General features: G+C 46.6%; 1 protein-coding gene across 1 annotated transcript in view; it reads right to left on the reverse strand.

Annotated features, from left to right (window-relative positions):
* The window catches only part of GEMIN6 (gem nuclear organelle associated protein 6), an 87,367-nt gene that overhangs the window by 34,785 nt on the left and 33,841 nt on the right, over positions 1 to 18,741 (reverse strand). The window lies entirely within an intron of this gene.

Raw genomic sequence — 18,741 nt, forward strand, 5'->3', positions numbered from 1 at the left:
GGATTTGTATTCCTCCTATTACCAACAAGAACCGAAAAGATAAATGTCTGCTCAAGTTCACTTTTTTTTCCGACAGTAACACCAGTATTACAAGCATTTCCATGGGATCCCTAGACCTCTGAAGCCAACAGCTGTTTGTACTCAATAAAGAAATTGTGCTGGATTATACACATTTTTGCACCTTTAATGAAGAAGTACCAAAGAAAGATACATTTGATGTGCGTAATCATAGTGTGTGACTTTAAACCTGTTATAGGGGATTGTTTACATTTGTTGGCAAGCCATATTATGCTCCCAAACGGTCAGCTCTTTGGCACAATCAATTATCTCTCTTGGATTAGGGGCTTCTGCATCCTCCCCTATTGTTCGATCCACCCACAGGTCCATCAGTGCCTACAGGGAACATACCTCTTGCTGTATTTCTATGAATCCCCACAATGTGCCTCGACTGCCATAGCTAATCTGCAGTAGAGTAGAAGATGCCCCTGTAGTATCCCCGGTATTTCCGGCGATCGCGATCCGCCCCCCCCCCCCCCATCAAAATTTTAATTTGGCTATATGTCCCCATCTTCTCAAAGTAGTTTTCGCTCCTTCTTGCCCTGCCCACATCTCTTGCTACCTTAACATAATCTACCAGCTGCAAGAGGTAAATAGTGTTCCTTTCCCGTTTCCCTCAGCCCTTTTTGTTATATATTTCAGTTAATCTTACCACCCATAGTATAAACTGAATTGTGGTCGCTCTTCTTTAGAAGTCTGTAGTGCAGATAAAGTTATTTTTTTTTTTTTAACTGTTTTTATTTATTTTTCGAATATCAGCCAAAACAGCAGCAGGTGCGTCACATACGGTACAAACGTAGGATTATAATTAGTAACCATTATTTGTAGAAATGCATACCAAATCATAAAATCATTTCTTTTGACATTTCCTATCCACAATCCCATCCTCCACAACAGACAGGTTTTATTTACTGTGCCCCCGTGGTGAAGCAAGAGTGTGTTGCCCCACTTGTTTAGACCCCTGTGTACTAAACTGCGTCTCCGTCGAGTCCTCGTCCATCAACTCTAAGCCGCAATAACTCAGCCACGGCTGCCAAATCTTCCTAAACTTCCTGGGGCATCCCCCTTGCTGTCTATACCGTATTTTCCACTCCCATATATAGGTCCACGTTTGCCCGCCATTCTGTCACGGTGGGTAAGACTGCGCTGCCCCATTATTTGGCAATATCTCTTAGCAACTATGAGGCCCAGGTTACTCAGTAGTAGTTTGTATCTGGGAAGATCAACATCTGTATGTATCCCTAGAAGGATGTATTTGGGACCCATTGGGATCTGTGTTTCGAGGATATTGTTAAGCTCTTTCACTATCCGTATCCAATACCTTCGGGTTAATTGACACTCCCACAGAGTGTGGATAAAAGGAACCCATAACCTAACTGCAACGTAGACACTCTTGGGTCACTGCTCTGCCCATGGCGTGAAGTCTCGCTCTGTTGTAATATATCCTATGTAGGACTTTGAACTTTACTAGGCGTAGCTTAAGCTTGAACGCTACCTCTCTGGGATGCATTGATGCCATTTCCCAGTCAATGGCTTCCAGTGTACCAGTGGTTCCCTCCTATTTGCTTCTAAGCGTAGATAGTGTATCAGTAAAGTTGTTAATTATCGTTTTGTATGTCCAGGACACTGCCTTTCCGGTGTTTCTTCCTGCAACAATCGGCCTTCTAACGGTGCATATTCAGGGAGGTCTGTTATATCAGGTTTTTGCACTCTCCAGGCATGTTGGAGTTACATGAATCTGTATTGTTGCTTGTTGGACAAACTACTCCTTTTGGATCTCTGGAAAGGTTATGATGTCTCCTTTCCGTATTATGTCCCCTATCGTTGCGATCCTAATTGTGTCCCAGTCCTTGAAGCGCTGCAGTTTCGCTAACTCAGGCAGTTGCTTACCCTCCCATAGTGGTGTCGATTTAGTTAATTTCTTTAACCAGGTGGAATATGAGAAGTAGCGTTGTATCGTGGCTAGATATATACAGTAGGATATCGTTCGCATAAGGAGAGATCCGTTCATCTATCGTCTGCCCCTTGGTGTCTTGAAATCCCTTTATTTTTGGACAGGGCCGTTTCTACCATTAGGCAAGACTAGGCGGCCGCCTAGGGCGCAAAAGGAGGGAAACATTTGAATACAAGTTCTTTTATATCCAATGCATTAATTCGTCTAGCCTGAATGACAGGGGGAGAGAGTGGTAGTAAAAGGGAGGGGGCGGCATTTTTCAATTCTCGCCTAGGGCGGCAAAACACCTAGAAACGGCCCTGTTTCTGGATGAGCCCTAATTATGCATGCTTGTGGTACTAAAACCAATGGCAAGAGCAGGGAGGACAGTACGCAACCCTGCCGTGTACCTCTCTGGATTAAAAATTCCGCTGACTTTACGCCGTCAACTTTAATTTGCGCCCTGAGATTTACATATAATAGGTCGACCCAGGTCCAGAAGTTCCTTCTAAAGCCAAATTTGAGGAGTACCTGTCTCATGAATGGCCAATGCACTGTCAAAGGCCTTTTCGGCATCGAACGGTAGCAGCATCAGCGGGATAGGTTTGTCTTTCACTGTATCAAGCCAGTTAACAAGTCTGCGGAGATTAAAATGAGTGGTCCGTTTAGGCATGAAGCCTGACTTGTCTCTATGAATCAATTAGCTGATTATTGTTAAGAGCCGCTTCGCGAGAACAGAGGCCAAAATCTTAGTTTCAATATTTAGTAAAGAGATGTGATGGTAAGATCCGCAGCTCTTGGTGATTTATCTGGTTTTGGTATAACCACCACTGTATTACTACCACACAACACCTTGGGTCTCACAAAAGTAGCTAGCAGTGTCTCGAACTCACATTACAGTCAACAGTGACATCTCTTTAAGAGAGAACTCCCTTTCAAAACAGAACCCATCACTCACAGAAGGTGATTAGTATCATCATTTGGGTCTGTCCTCTCCTCTAAGAGGTACCTTGGTCTATAGTTGTGGCCAAAGTAACACTAGTAGAGTAAAGAGCAGGAAGATGGCTGTCAACAGTTGGCATATGATGTACAGCAAAAGAGGAGACCAAATGTGTTCTCAAAGAGAGGAGGATTCTAAAGAACTATGTGCAGCGCTAAATGATAATCAAAGTGGTGTAGATAAAAATGGCTGAAGGAACTCAAAAAATATTTATTGGCAGATTCCCTTCGTCATGGTTAAAAAGCAGTATGGAGACAGTATGAATTTTTTAACTGTCGTCAAATTCCAAAGGTCAACATGTTTCTGCCCTAATTGATCATCCTGTATCTGGGCATTCTTCAAGACCAAAACTAGATTTACAGCTGCTGCCATTATGTGAAAAATCAAAATCAGTTATATACAAAAACTTTTTTCCAAATACTACACCGGTAATTCCTGGATTCAGATTGGTATCGTTACCGGGCACCTAGGGAAAAAAAAACACAAACAATGTAGAACTGTAAGTAGTCCATTGATATCCTGTTAGCTACTAGAGATGCCACTTAAATAATAAGGGCGCATTTGTTTAGTCTTGATTGTGTAGTTCACTATTTATTCAGGCAAATATACACTCACCCATTTCTATTGGGTTGCAAACTCGTCTCTACCTGGTCACGACTCAGGGAAGGGGGCCCAGCTCTGAAAATTTGAGACAGGATCAGAAAAAAACACAAAGAATAGTGTGTCTAACTGAGTCTCATCTAAACCATACTGTTTGCTAAAGACTAATCTGTTGCACATATTGTAAAAGCTTAATTGGTTTTAACAAAAAGAATAATTTTTGTTTTAATGTTTATCAAAAAATAAATTCTAAAGATGGAAAATGTTGTCTTGTATTAACAAGATTACTAGTAACACCACTAAGTACTGTGGTGAATGTTCAAAGGCCCGCTTCATAGGAAAGGTATCAAAGCATAAGTACGCAAAGGTTCATAGCTCTATTGACATTAACCCAAAGAGAGCTAAACTCTGAAAACACAGTCGCTGCCAAGCACTCACCTATCCGTCGGTACCCCGGGGTGGTCATTGAGTAATGACCGGAGGTATCGACGTGTAGGGAGAACTCCGTATTTATAGGCCCATAAAAGGAGAATTGTTCGCAGGTTTGTGGGGTCCTTGTTTAGTCCTCGTCACTGCCTGACTGGAGGATTGGAAAAAATACACAATGCGCATGTCTATAAACAAGCCGTTTGAATGTCGGTGGCCCGTAGATTGTACTGCGCATGTGTATAGTTCTTGCACTAGATTGTGTACATAGCTGCATTGTTAAGATGCGCATGATGTAAACATGCAATTGTGCAGGTGTGTAGTCGAGCTGCTATGTCGAGAGCAGTGCTTATATAAATTTTTAGGCGATGCTAACTACACGCGTAATATGTCAGTGTTCATGAACAAGGTAGCGGACTACTCAGGAGAGAATTGTAGTGCGCAAGTGTGTAAGCGAGCCATCACGACATGAGTGGCGCGCATGTCTAGTGTGCTTATGTGCAATAGTGTTCCTATTCACTGTATATTGTGACATGCCCCTTCGAAATCAGAAAAAGCGCACGTGTCAATCACGTATATTCAGTCTTGTCACTATAGCGTGAAATGTTCTCATGCATATCCTATTCGTTATGGAGATGCTAATGTCTTCATAATCAACCAGTATTCGAATATCAGATGACCCAGTTGAAATCAAATCATTTAGCTTTTTACAATGATAGTGATCTATTCGGAAGACAGAACCGTACCAAATCCCCAACAAATGTTGGTCGAATTTATATCTCATCAGCAATATAACTACATGGGCATGATACTCGCGTAAGGTGTTTATAGTAAAAGCCATGGACTTTCATCATTTAAACCCTCTACATCACTACGTAGCCTATGTACCCATCTCTGTTCCCTATACAGTAGGAAACTTTGTACATCTGTTATGTGTACTGGGATATACGGTTGTTCTAGGACTAACCAGTGTAGATCTTTTTCTGGTGTGTCTAAATGAGATGAAATGATTGGTAAGTTTAGTAGAGCTTTTTTTGCAACGTATTGTACTTGTGTGTTCTGAGATTCTGGTCTTTACTTTTCGTGAGGTCATTCCCACGTATCTTTTGTTGCACGGGCATGTGATCAAATAAATCACCCGCTCGCTATTGCAATTCGTGTGTTTGTTGAGATACGTGGGAATGACCTCACGAAAAGTAAAGACAAGAATCTCATAACACAAAAGTACAATACGTTGCAAAAAAAGCTCTACTAAACTTACCAATCATTTCATCTCATTTAGACACACAGAAAAAGATCTACACTGGTTAGTCCTAGAACAACCATATATCCCAGTACACATAACAGATGTACAACGTTTCCTACTGTATAGGGAACAGAGATGGGTACATAGGCTACGTAGTGATGTAGAGGGTTTAAATGATGAAATTCCATGGCTTTTACTATAAACACCTTACGCGAGTATAAATTCGACCAACATTTGTTGGGGGTTTGGTACGGTTCCGTCTTCCGAATAGATCACTATCATTGTAAAAAGCTAAATGATTTGATTTCAACTGGTTCATCTGATATTCGAATACTGGTTGATTATGAAGACATCAGCCTCTCCATAACGAATAGGATATGCATGAGAACATTTCACGCTATAGTGACAAGACTGAATTTACGTAATTGACACGTGCGCTTTTTCTGATGTCGAAGGGGCATGTCACAATATACAGTGAATAGGAACACTATTACACATAAGCACACTAGACATGCGCGCCACTCATGTCGTGATGGCTCGCTTACACACTTGCGCACTACAATTCTCTCCTGAGTAGTCCGCTACCTTGTTCATGAACACTGACATATTACGCGTGTAGTTAGCATCGCCTAAAAATTTATATAAGCACTGCTCTCGACATAGCAGCTCGACTACACACCTGCACAATTGCATGTTTACATCATGCGCATCTTAACCTCTTCAGTGCCCATGACGAGCTGGATTCGTCATGGGCCGCGGTTGCGCTGTGCCCATGACGAGTCCAGCTCGTCATAAACCCCGCCCGCTAATGTAACGGCCGGCACAGTGCGGGGAAAGGGCGTGGCACTGAAGGGGTTAACAATGCAGCTATGTACACAACCTAGGGAAAGAACTATAAACATGCGCAGTACAATCTACGGGCCACCGACGTTCAAACGTCTTGTTTATAGACATGCGCATTGTGTATTTTTTCCAATCCTCCAGTCAGGCAGTGACGAGGACTAAACAAGGACCCCACAAACCTGAGAACAATTCTCTGTTTATGGGCCTATAAATACGGAGTTCTCCCTACACGGCGATACCTCCGGTCATTACTCAATGACCACCCCGGGGTACCGACGGATAGGTGAGTGCTTGGCAGCGACTGCGTTTTCAGAGTTTAGCTCTCTTTGGGTTAATGTCAATAGAGCTATGAACCTTTGCTTACTTATGCTTTGATACCTTTCCTATGAAGCGTGCCTTTGAACATTCACCACAGTACTTACTGGTGTTATTAGTAATCTTGTTAATACAAGACAACATTTTTCATCTTTAGAATTTATTTTTTGATAAACATTAAAACAAAAATTATTCTTTTTGTTAAAACCAAATAAGCTTTTACAATATGTGCAACGGATTAGTCTTTAGCAAACAGTATGGTTTAGATGAGACTCAGTTAGACACTATTCTTTGTGTTTTTTTCTGATCCTGTCTGAAATTTTCACAGAGCGGGGCCCCCTTCCCTGAGTCGTGACCAGGTAGAGGCGAGGTTGCAACCCAATAGAAATGGGCAAGTGTATATTTGCCTGAATAAATAGTGAACTACACAATCAAGACTAAACAAATGCACCCTTATTATTTAAGTGGCATCTCTAGTAGCTAACAGGAGATCAATGGACTACTTACAGTTCTACATTGTTTGTGTTTTTTTCCCTAGGTGCCCGGTAATGATACCAATCTGAATCCAGGAATTACCGGTGTAGTATTTGGAAAAAAGTTTTTGTATACAAGTGATTTTGATTTTTCACATAATAGCAGCAGCTGTAAATCTAGTTTTGGCCCTGAAGAATGCCCAGATACAGGATGATCAATTAGGGCAGAAACATGTTGACCTTTGGAATTTGACGACAGTTAAAAAATTCATACTGTCGCCATACTGCTTTTAACCATGACGAAGGGACTCTGCCAATAAATATTTTTTGAGTTCCTTCAGCCATTTTTATCTACACCACTTTGATTATCATTTAGCGCTGCACATAGTTCTTTAGAATCCTCCTCTCTTTGAGAACACATTTGGTCTCCTCTTTTGCTGTACATCATATGCCAACTGTTGACAGCCATCTTCCTGCTCTTTACTCTACTAGTGTTACTTTGGCCACAACTATAGACCAAGGTACCTCTTAGAGGAGAGGACAGACCCAAATGAGGATACTAAATCACCTTCTGTGAGTGATGGGTTCTGTTTTGAAAGGGAGTTGTCTCTTAAAGGGATGTCACTGTAGACTGTAATGTGAGTTCGAGAAACTGCTAGCTACTTTTGTGAGACCCAAGGTGTTGTGTGGTAGTAATGCTTAATTGAAAGGGGAAATACACCTTGCTGGTCAAATTTTTTTTTCCCCTTGGACCTTCACACAAGTGCTTTTGTTTTGACATAACCACCACTGTAGCCTGACAGAGGTCTGGTTGCAACGTCCCTTCTTCCCTTGCTGCCCGGAACATATTTAGCAATCGAGGAGCCAATAAGCCATTGTGTTGCTTAGTGAATTCCGCCAGTAGCCCATTTGGTCCTGGGGTTTTCCTGGATTTTTGTTTATTAATGGACTCCTCTACTTCCGCTAGAGTGAGGTTTACCTCTAAGGCCTCGCTATCCTCTTGTCGCAAAGTGGGCATTTCGATGCCACTAAGATATGCCGTTATCTGGGTCTCACCTACTACCGCCTTAGTTTTGTATAACTTGCCATAGTAACGCGCGAAGGCTCCCGCTATGTTGTGTTGCTGGAGCAGGTAATGCAAAAATTTGTATACCCACCCCATTTTGCATGTTGTTTTACTAATTAGATTAATTAATTAATTATAATCTAATTAATTGTTTGGAGTGATGTGGAAAATACTTATCAACCTTACTGATATATGAATTACACGTGGGATTTGCATCTGCATGGCCTAATTAATACGTGAACTAAATTCTGTATGTCTATTAATGATAGACAATTAGAATATTGCATGATATATGTCGCTTTTGTGATGCAATTGTGATTCGTGCTTTATTCAGTAAGTATAAACCGCACTGAGGGTTGCTTTTGCTAGATAAATACACACACATATGGGTATTAGCAAGGGAATAACATTTAATTAGGCATTTTTATGTATTAATTACGTTTGTGTTTCTTTGCTTAAGTTGACCATTTCGAGTGGCCACAAAATGGCTGACTCCTGTATCCGATGAAACCGGCTCCATTGCTCAAGGTTCTGGGTGAAGTGCGCATGCGTCACCGCTAGCAACTGTGGCCTGGACCTGACCCCAGATGAACATGTACCTTCCAAGGACAGCCTGGGACATCGGCCAAATATTCCGAACAAAGACTGTTGTGTGAACCGGAACTGACAAGGGTCATAACCCAAAAGACACTTTCGTGAGAACCCAAAAGGATGATCCCTGATTGTCCAATCAGCGAACTCGGATGCCCAAATTTTGATACTTGTTAACATCAATTTTACTATAAATTATGGTAGAATATCTAGGTAATAATCGCGTCGTTTTCTAATTTCCTGATGTTATGCTGACGGAGAGGACGGTGACACTGCAGGACAGCTGTTTCCCTGAATCTTTGACAGACTGATCGAATGCCCAATTTCCTGATGAACTGAACTTTCAAATTTGATGGGCATAGATTGATGAGACTACTGGATTTGACTTAGAAGACGATATTTAGCCAGAATAGGTAAATATGATGGTCAGCTGCTTGAACAACTAATGATTTTATTTGCATTAAATTAGATAAAGAACTTATTTGAATCATTACAGAAAAGAGTTGGTTTGTTTATTTATGAAAATGTATTAATGCGAAGAGAAAAAGAATTAGATAATCATTTAAACAGCAACTAGCAGATCCACTGCCAGAATTATGAGAGGAATATCAAAAATGGAATATAGGGCCGAATGAGCAACGGAAGGTGGTGTAGATTTGTCACTCCTTAGGGTAGAAGTGGTATTTCCTTCTCATACCAGCGTTTGGAAGATAATCGCCTCCCACACGGACTAATGGTGAGTGAATGTTGGTGTTATGGGCCCCACCAGCGAATGTATGGATAGTGTGTGTATGTGAGATCTTTGGTCTGTGATAGAGGAAGGGATTTTGCACTCCGCGCTGGAGCAGTGTGACGTCGTATATCTCTTGTCTGCTTCCACTATCTGGCTCATCCAGTTTGCTTGTCTTTCTTTCTAATTTAGCCAGGCAAGGAGTCGTCCCGTCTCCCATCTCGTAGAGCCTGTGCTGTGTGGCTTAGATTGGAGTTTTAACTTCTCCCTCTACCAGAGTCCGCAGCTTCCTTCGTATGACCTAGAGTTGTCTTAGTGTAGCTGTCTCGGTGTCTGGGGAGATATTTCCCTCTAGTTCTAGCAGTTTGGTCTCCAAGGCTTCTATATGGCGTGTTACCTCCCTTCTTTTTTGCGCAATTGAAATGAAATGAGAAGTAGATTTATAAAGCGCAGATTGCTGCCCTGAGGCGTCCAAGCGCTACCTGAAGAGTGAGGTGGGAACAACCGGAGTGGTTCGATGAAATTAATTTTGGGGGGCAAAGAGAAAGGTCTTTAGATGTTTTCGGAAAGAGGATAGGTTGGGATTGGATCTACGCGGAGAGGGTAAGGGGTTCCACAGCTTGACGGCATTATATGAGAACATCCTGCCGCCAGCTCTTGTTCTCCTAATTCTGGGTAATGTTGCTAGAAAAGCCTGGCCGGAGCGAAGTTGTTTCCTAGGATGGTAGTGAGTGATAAGGTTACGGCAAAATGCCGGTCCTTTGTCCCAGATGGCCCGATGGGCAATACACAGTGCTTTAAAGGAGATTCTTTGCCGGACCGGTAGCCAATGCAGGCTCCTCAGTCCGGGTTTAGCTGATAATCTCCGTGGCAGCTGTAATAGTGTGCAAGCGGCACAGTTTTGACCGGTCTGCAGCTTACGAAGTGTATAGTCAGGGGCACCGAGGTACAAAGAGTTGCCAAAATCCAGTCGAGACTGGATCAGGCCTTGAACAGCAACTTGCCTGGCCTCCATAGGTAAAAGTGGGAACACTTTTCTGAGCATCCTAAGGAGGCCAAAACAGGTCGCAGACAGCTTCGTAGCCTGAGTGTTGAAAGTTAGGGCTTTGTCCAGCCATATTCCCAGACTTATTATATTATCCTTGGATGCCGGTGGAGTGCCTAACAGGGGGGCCAAAGAGAGTCGAAAGTTGTTGGAGCAGCGGGCCCCAGGAGCATCAGCTCCGTTTTGTCCCAGTTGAGTTTAAGGAAAGATCTCGTCATCCATCCTTTCACGTCCTCCAGACATTCCCTTAGTCCCCTTTGCGCGGAACCGCTGTCCTCCTGTGCCAGGGATACCACTAGCTGAGTATCGTCTGCGTAGGAAACGATCTTAATACCAAATGGGCGGACAACCTCAGCCAGTGGTCGCATATAGATATTAAATAGCGCAGGGCTTAACGATGAGCCCTGCGGGACCCCACAGCTCAGGGGTTTGCTAGAGGAAACAATATCTCCCTCGAAGATCTGAAAGGATCTATTGCTTAGGAAGGATTTAAGCCAGCATAATGCCTTGCCTGAAGAACAAGTTACTTACCTTCGGTAACGCTTTTTCTGGTGGATACAGTATCTGCTTGTGGATTCCTCACCTTGTGAATATCCCCTGCGCCAGCATTCCACGGAACTTTTCTTTCCCAGCACTCCACGTCGACGTGGGCGACGTCACAATGCATCGGCTCCGCACGCGACTCAGTTCCACCCATTTTTTCCGTGCCTTCGAGGCGAACAGGTGAACCAACGACAACTCCAAGTATACACCGTATACAGAATACCAATACATATACATAGCATACAAATAAAAGGAATGCTAAACAAACAAGCATTTCCTACAAATGTACAAGAAATTATCAAAACATTCCAACAAGACCTCTTTCATGGTACACAAAAGGTGGACAACGGGGAGGCAGGTGGGTCAGGGAGGAATCCACAGGCAGATACTGTATCCACCAGAAAAAGCGTTACCGAAGGTAAGTAACTTGTTTTCTGATGGATACATCTGCCAGTGGATTCCTCACCTTGTGAATCGATTCCCACAGCAGTCCCCACTTCCGGAGGAGGGTGTCCACCTTCCTATACCAGAAAGTCTTGCAAGAGAGCGCGCAAAGTGGCCCTCCCTCCTCATCTCCGAGTCCAAGCAATAATGCTTTGCAAAGGTATGGAGGGAGGCCCAAGTCGCGGCTTTACAAATGTCTGCCACAGGAACACCCCGGGCCAAAGCAGAAGTAGATGACTTCGCTCTAGTTGAATGAGCCCTAATGCCCTCATGAGGGGTCTTACCAGCCAGGGCGTAGCAGATCTTGATGGCAAAGATAATCCATCTCGACAACGTGCGCTTGGGCACCGCTCTTCCTTTGGAATGTCCAACATAACCCACGAAAAGCTGATCGTCCAGACGAAAGTCCTTCGTTCTGTCCAAGTAAAAGCTTACAGCTCTCTTTGGGTCCAGGCGACGAAGCCTTTCCTCCTCTTTGGAAGGATGAGGAGGAGGATAGAAAACAGGGAGAGTAATGGACTGCCCCAAATGAAACGGAGTGACAACTTTTGGCAGGAAAGGAGCCCTGGTCCAGAGAACCATCCGTTCAGCATGCAAGGTTAAAAACGGGGGTTTAGAACTAAGAGCTTGAAGCTCACTCACCCTCCTTGCCGAGGTTATGGCTACAAGAAAAACCATCTTAAAGGACAACAGCCTCAAAGGACAGCTATGTAGAGGCTCAAACGGGGACCCCATCAGAAAGGTTAAAACAAGATTAAGGTCCCACTGAGTCATTACAAATGGAGTGGGAGGAAACATGTTTGTAAGGCCCTTGATAAACCTCAGAACAACCGGAGATTTAAAAAGTGAAGGTTGATCTGGAAGGCATAGAAAAGCCGATAAGGCCGAAAGATAGCCCTTGACCGTGGCCACAGCACAGCCCTGCTGAGCCAGGGAAAGAGCAAACTGGAGCACATCAGAAAGATGGGTTTTTAAAGGGTCAATGGATCTCTCTCCACACCATTTTACAAACTTGGACCACCGGTAGGAGTAAATGGACTTGGTGGAGTGTCGCCTGGCCGATAAAATAACATCCACCACATCTGGCGGGAGAGAGAAAGAACTCAGGTTGCCCCGTTCAATCTCCAGGCATGAAGGTGTAAGCTCTGGAGGTGGGGGGTGTAGAACCTGCCCCTCCGACTGCGAGAGGAGGTCTGCCCTCAGAGGGAGACGGAGCGAAGGGCACGAGGAGAGGTAGAGAAGATCTGTGTACCACACCCTTCTTGGCCAATCCGGGGCGACCAATATGACTTGGGCCCGGTCTTGGCTAATCTTCCTCAGAACCCGAGGAATCAAGGGTATGGGAGGAAACGCGTAAAGGAGTTGCGAGCCCCAACTCAACTGAAACGCGTCCCCCAACGCCCCCTACATCGGATACTGGAGACTGCTGCAGAACGACGGGCAGTGCGCGTTTTCGCGGGTGGCAAACAGGTCCACCCAAGGTGTCCCCCACGTCCGAAAGACGTGACGAACCACCTCCGGATGGAGCCTCCACTCGTGGTCGGCGGAGAACTGCCGACTGAGACTGTCCGCACGCACGTTCAGCACCCCGGCCAGATGATTTGCCATCAGACAAATCCGACGGTCCTGAACCCAGGACCATAGTCGTAAGGCCTCTCTGCATAGACAAAGAGACCCCACCCCTCCCTGCTTGTTGACATACCCCATCGCGGTCGTGTTGTCTGTCAGGACTTGAATCGACTGACCGCGAAGGGAAGGGAGGAAAGCCTTGAGCGCCAAACGAATCGCCCGCAATTCCAGAAGGTTGATGTGAAGCAACCTCTCCTCTGGAGACCAAAGCCCTTTGATCTCCAGATCCCCCAGATGCGCACCCCACCCTAAAGTGGATGCATCCGTTATCACTGTGGCCATCGATGGAGGTAAATGGAAGGGCTTTCCTTGAGACAGATTGCCCTCCACGCTCCACCAAGACAGATCCGCTGCAGCTTCTCCGGAGATCTTGATCGACTCCCCGAGATTCCCGTTGTGCTGATACCACTGCCTGCGGAGACACCACTGGAGCGCCCTCATGTGCCAGCGTGCGTGGTTGACCAACAGAATGCAGGAGGCAAACAGACCGAGCAGGCGAAGGACCTTCAGAACTGGAACAACCGCTCCACTGTGGAATAAAGGGACCATCTCCTGAATGTCGAGAATCCTTTGAGGAGGAGGGAATGCTCGACACACAGTAGTGTCCAGTACTGCACCTATGAACAGGTTGCGTTGCGAGGGCACCAGGTGAGATTTGGGCACATTGATTGAAAAACCCAAGTCGAATAACAGCTGAAATGTCACCTGCAGATGACGCTGCACTATCTCTGGGGACTCTTCCTTCAGAAGCCAGTCGTCCAGGTAAGGGAAAACCGGGATCCCTGACCTCCTGAGATGAGCAGCCACCACTGCCATCACCTTTGTGAAGACTCGAGGTGCGGTAGTAAGACCAAACGGGAGGACAGCAAATTGGTAGTGTTGCGACCCAACCGTAAAACGGAGATACTTCCTGTGCGACTTCAGGATTGGGACATGGAAGTACGCGTCCTGTAAGTCGAGCGACACCATCCAGTCTCCTTGCTGCAACGCTTGAAGAACCTGCGCAAGGGTCAGCATCTTGAATTTCTCCTGTCTCAGGTAAAAATGCAAAATTCTGAGGTCCAGAATCAGACGCAATCTGCCGTCCTTCTTGGGAATCAGAAAATAGCGGGAGTAGCATCCCTGACCCCTTTCCTGCTCCGGAACCACCTCTATTGCACCCTTCTGAAGCAAGGCCAGAACTTCTTTCTGCAGGAGAAGCAGATGGTCTTCCGAGCAATAACCTTGGCAAGGAGGGTAAGGGGGAGGAAACTCCCGAAAGGGAAGGGTGTACCCAGTCTCTACGAGGTTCAAAACCCAAAGGTCGGTTGTAACAGATTTCCAACCCCGTAGAAAGTAGGACACCCGACCCCCCACAGGTCTTACATGATCCGGGATGGGGGATCTAGGGCTGCTTCCCTGAAGCCTCATTGGGAGCAGAGGAGGAGGAAGAAGAGGGGTTACACCCAGAACCTCTCCGACCCCTTTGCTTCCCTCTATAGGACCTATAGAGGGGATTCTGCTGCTGTTGTTGCTGCTGCTGCTGTTGGGGCTGTCTGAAGGAGCGAAAAGATGATCTTCCGATACCCCTAAACTTACGAAAAGCTGAACCCCTAGCAGGAGCCTGCAGACCCAAGGACTTCGCCGTCAATCTACTGTCCTTAAATCGTTGAAGGGCAGAATCTGCTTTCTCCCCAAACAGCTTCTGTCCGTCAAATGGCAGATCAACCAACGTGGCCTGAACATCCGCTGAGAATCCAGAGGAACGGAGCCAAGCCTGCCTCCTTGCGGCTATGGACGACCCCATAATTCTCGCCACCGAGTCCACCGTATCCAGCCCAGACTGGATCACCTGCCTGGCAGCCGCCTGAGTGTCCGCAACAACTTCCAATAAGGACGACTTATCCCCCTCAGGCAACTTAGGGGCCAAAGATGTGATAGAGTCCATCAAGGCATGAACATAACGCCCCAGCAAGCATGTGGCATTAGATGACTTCAGCGCCATACTTCCTGAGGAGAAGGTATTCTTGGCCGCCTGATCAACTTTCTTTGACTCCCTATCAGCCGGAGACTGAGGGAAAGCACCCGACGCATGTTTAGAACATGAAGCCTGCACAACTAGGCTCTCCGGAGATGGATGTGTGGACAAATAATCCGGGTCTCTTGGTGCAACTCTGTACCTCCTTGCCACCTGTCTGCAAACCGCCGGAGCTGAAAGAGGCTTCCTCCACACCTCCAACACTGGTTCCAAGATGGCCTCATTGAAAGGCAACAAAGGCTCCGAAGCCGGCGTCGGAGAGTGTAACACCTCCGTAAGCAGGTTTGACTTGTACTCCACAGAGGGTAGCTGCAGATCTAACAACTCTGCGGCCTTCTTAATCACCACATGGTAGGGTGCCAATTCCTGTGGAGGAGAAGACCTTGCAGATGCATGCTCCCACTCTGGGGTCGTATCCAAACCACTTGCTTCCTCTATTCCTTCAAACTCATCCGAAGAAGAGTCGACTTCACCTTCTTCCACCTCTGCCTGATATCTTCCTTCCTCCAATACCCTTTGGGCCTCCTGCCTCGACCGGATCCGGGGAGCCGGCGTCGTCGACGTCGTATGCGGCGTCGGTGGAGCCAAAAGTACCGGAGGCGCCATAGGTGGAGTCGGCGGCGCCGATGGAGTCGGCCTCGGCGTCGAAGAAGGCTCCGAAGACTGACGGTCCATCCGAGGTCGAGCCGGATCCCCAGCCGGCGCCATCGGCATAAAGGGCAGAAAAGGGGCCTGAGCGTAATGCTGCGGCACCCCTAGCGTAAACGCCATCGGACCCACGGGACCAGTTGGTGCTCCGGATGGGAAGGACGCCCTATTAAAAATACCATACATGGCATTCAGAAAGCCTGAGGGATCCGTACCTGGAGCCGGGAATTGGGGATAAGGGACCGTCCCTGTATCCCCTTGTGGAGTCACCGGCGTCGGCTCCGCAGAATCATCCACCGGAGCCGCAGAGTCATCCGGCACAGGAACAGCCTCCTCCTGCTCTTGCTCATCCAAAGGAACATCAGACTCCACTTGACCCCGAGTCGAGGCCTTGGACGGAACCGGTGACGGCATCGGGGAACGAGCTGGAGCCCGCTTCGGCGAGGGAGACTTCGGAGACGGAGACAAGTCCTTGCTCCGACGTCGACGGGGCGAAGCCGGTCTCGACTTCGAGGACAGACGCCGAGAAGAATGCTTCCTCTTCTTGTGGTGTTTCTTCGACGACCTTTAAGTCGATGACTCCCGCCTGGACTTCTCCTTTTTTCTCCCTCTCTTCTCCTCACCGATTTTCTTCATGAAGAGCTTAGTCTTCCTCTCCTTCAGCGCTTTAGGATTCATGCTCCTACAGCACCCGCATTCTTCCATGTCATGATCAGAAGAAAGACACCATAAGCAGTCCTGATGCGGATCCGTCATGGACATCAGGCCTCCGCATTCCCTACAGGGCTTAAAGCCCGACTTCCTCGTCGAAGACATACTGAATTCAACACAGTAACACAGCTAAACTACAAAGTAGCTAGAGAGCACTGGAAAAAAAACATTGCGCGTCGACGGCGCAGAAAAAAGGGAACTGACGTCATCACGCCGACGTGGGCTTCTTATGCCTCCGATGACGTCGCGTGCGGAGCCGATGCATTGTGACGTCGCCCACATCGACGTGGAGTGCTGGGAAAGAAAAGTTCCGTGGAATGCTGGCGCAGGGGATATTCACAAGGTGAGGAATCCACTGGCAGATGTATCCATCAGAAATTCCCATTTCAGAGAGGCGACAGAGAAGCACATCATGGCTAACAGTGTCAAAAGCTGCGCTTAGATCAAGGAGGATCACTGCCACTGACCCGCCTTGATCCAAGATCCTTCTGGTTTCCTCGGTTACTGCCAATAGGGCGGTCTCCGTCCCATGTTTTGGTCGGAAACCTGTTTGGGTGATATCCAGCAGCTGGTTGGACTCCAGAAAAGCCGTCAGGTGTATATTAATGTGTTTATCCAAGATCTTGCTTACCCAGGGAAGCAGGGAGATGGGGCGATAGTTGCTAAAGTCGCCAGGATCCAAGTTGTGTTTTTTTTTTTAGTAAGGCACGGACCATAGTCTGCTTCCAGAGTGGTGGAACTACGCCGGCGGTAATGGAAGCATTGAGGAGATTCTTGATGGTAGGGAGGACCGCCTGGATTACCAAAATCATAGCCTTTGGAGGGGCTGGGTCACAAGGTGACCCTGATTTCACTTGCCGTGCTAAAGACTCCAAGGAGTCCTGTTCCAACATAGGGAAACATTCCAAAATAGCCATGGGTTGAGGAGAGAGTTCCGCCTGACAGGGCCATGTCTGAGAAGCAAGATGAGAGTCAGTGTCAGAAAAAGAAGAATATATTTTGAGAACTTTTTGGTGGAAGAAGGCTGCCAGGTTGTTACAGTGCATTAATGTTTTACAAGGTAGCATAGACGGCGGTGGGGTTTTTGTAAGACTCTTCACTATTTGAAAGATTTCCTTGGGTTTTGATTTAGCCCGCAGAATTTGAGTGGAAAAATAAGTTGCTTGGGCGAGTTTAACCTCGTTTTTGTAGGCTCTGATTGCCTTTCTATAGAGAGCTTTATCACTTAAGGAAAAGTCAAGGTGCCACCGTCTTTCCAATTTCCTACAATGCCTCTTTTTTATCCTGAGTTCCTCAGAGAACCAAGGGGCGGTTTTTTGTAAGCGTTTTGTGGTAATTTTACGAAGAGGGAGAGTAATCTCCAGAGAGTGCGAGATCCACTCTTCGTACTCCTGATTGGCTATGTTAGGATCCATGTTGAGGGGAGGGCGGGAGCTGATAAGGCTGTTGGACCAGGATTCCACAGAGAGTTTTGTCCAGTTTCTAAAATTCTTCTCGCAGTGTATTAAGCGGGGTGGTGTGCAGATAGACCATGAGAGGGGGACAAGAAAGTGGTCCGTCCATGGAAGAGCAATGGGGTGTCCAGCCTTAAGATCAGAACAATTGCTAAACACAGGGTCTAATAAATGGCCCTTGGAATGAGTGGCAGAATCAACCAGCTGCTCCAATTGTAAAGCCGCTAGGTCGTTCGCTAGCTCGATGGCGATATGGTCATGGGCGGCATCAAAATGGAGATTGAGGTCGCCCAGCACTGTATAGTTCGAAAGCGTTGCAACAGCTTCGGCTAAAATCGAAGGTAAGACCTTATGAAACTGCCTCGGGGGGGCCTGGAGGTCTATAAACCAAGGTGCCTGAGAAGCAGTTGTTGGGGGAGAAGTTAATGCTGAAAACAAGGCTTTCACAGTCGGGAAGGGAGCTAGCAATGCATCGACAAGAATATTGTTCTTTATATACTATTGCCAGGCCGCCTCCTCTCCCAACCGACTGATCCTTTCGTAGAATTTGAAAACCCAGGGGTAGAGCTGATACGATATCTGGGTCAGAGTCTGGCGTCAGCCAGGTTTCTGTTAGGAAGATTACATCGAGCCTGTGTTCATCCAGCATAAGATTGATTTCGGTCTTGTGCTTAGGTAGAGATCTACAATTTAAAAGTAGTAGATTAAAATCCTGTTTCTTGGAGAGTGACTGGGTAGTATGGAACTCATATTTGCACAAAGGGCATACCGCAGGTAGGTCCAGTGCGTGAAAAAGGTGCAAACAATCTGTTTTCCTAGTACAGCGTAGACTTAATAGATAATCTGCGCTGTAGAGCCTTGTGTGGTAGGACGGGGAGACAGGGGTCTTGGCCCCTGGTCCCGAAAGGATGCGGCCGGGCGCAGCCGGGCTTGCCTTTAGCGCACCTTCGGCGCGCCCGCTGGCATGCGA

The sequence above is a fragment of the Triturus cristatus genome, chromosome 6, assembly GCF_964204655.1.
Source record: "Triturus cristatus chromosome 6, aTriCri1.1, whole genome shotgun sequence".
NCBI classification, from domain to species: Eukaryota; Metazoa; Chordata; class Amphibia; order Caudata; family Salamandridae; genus Triturus; species Triturus cristatus.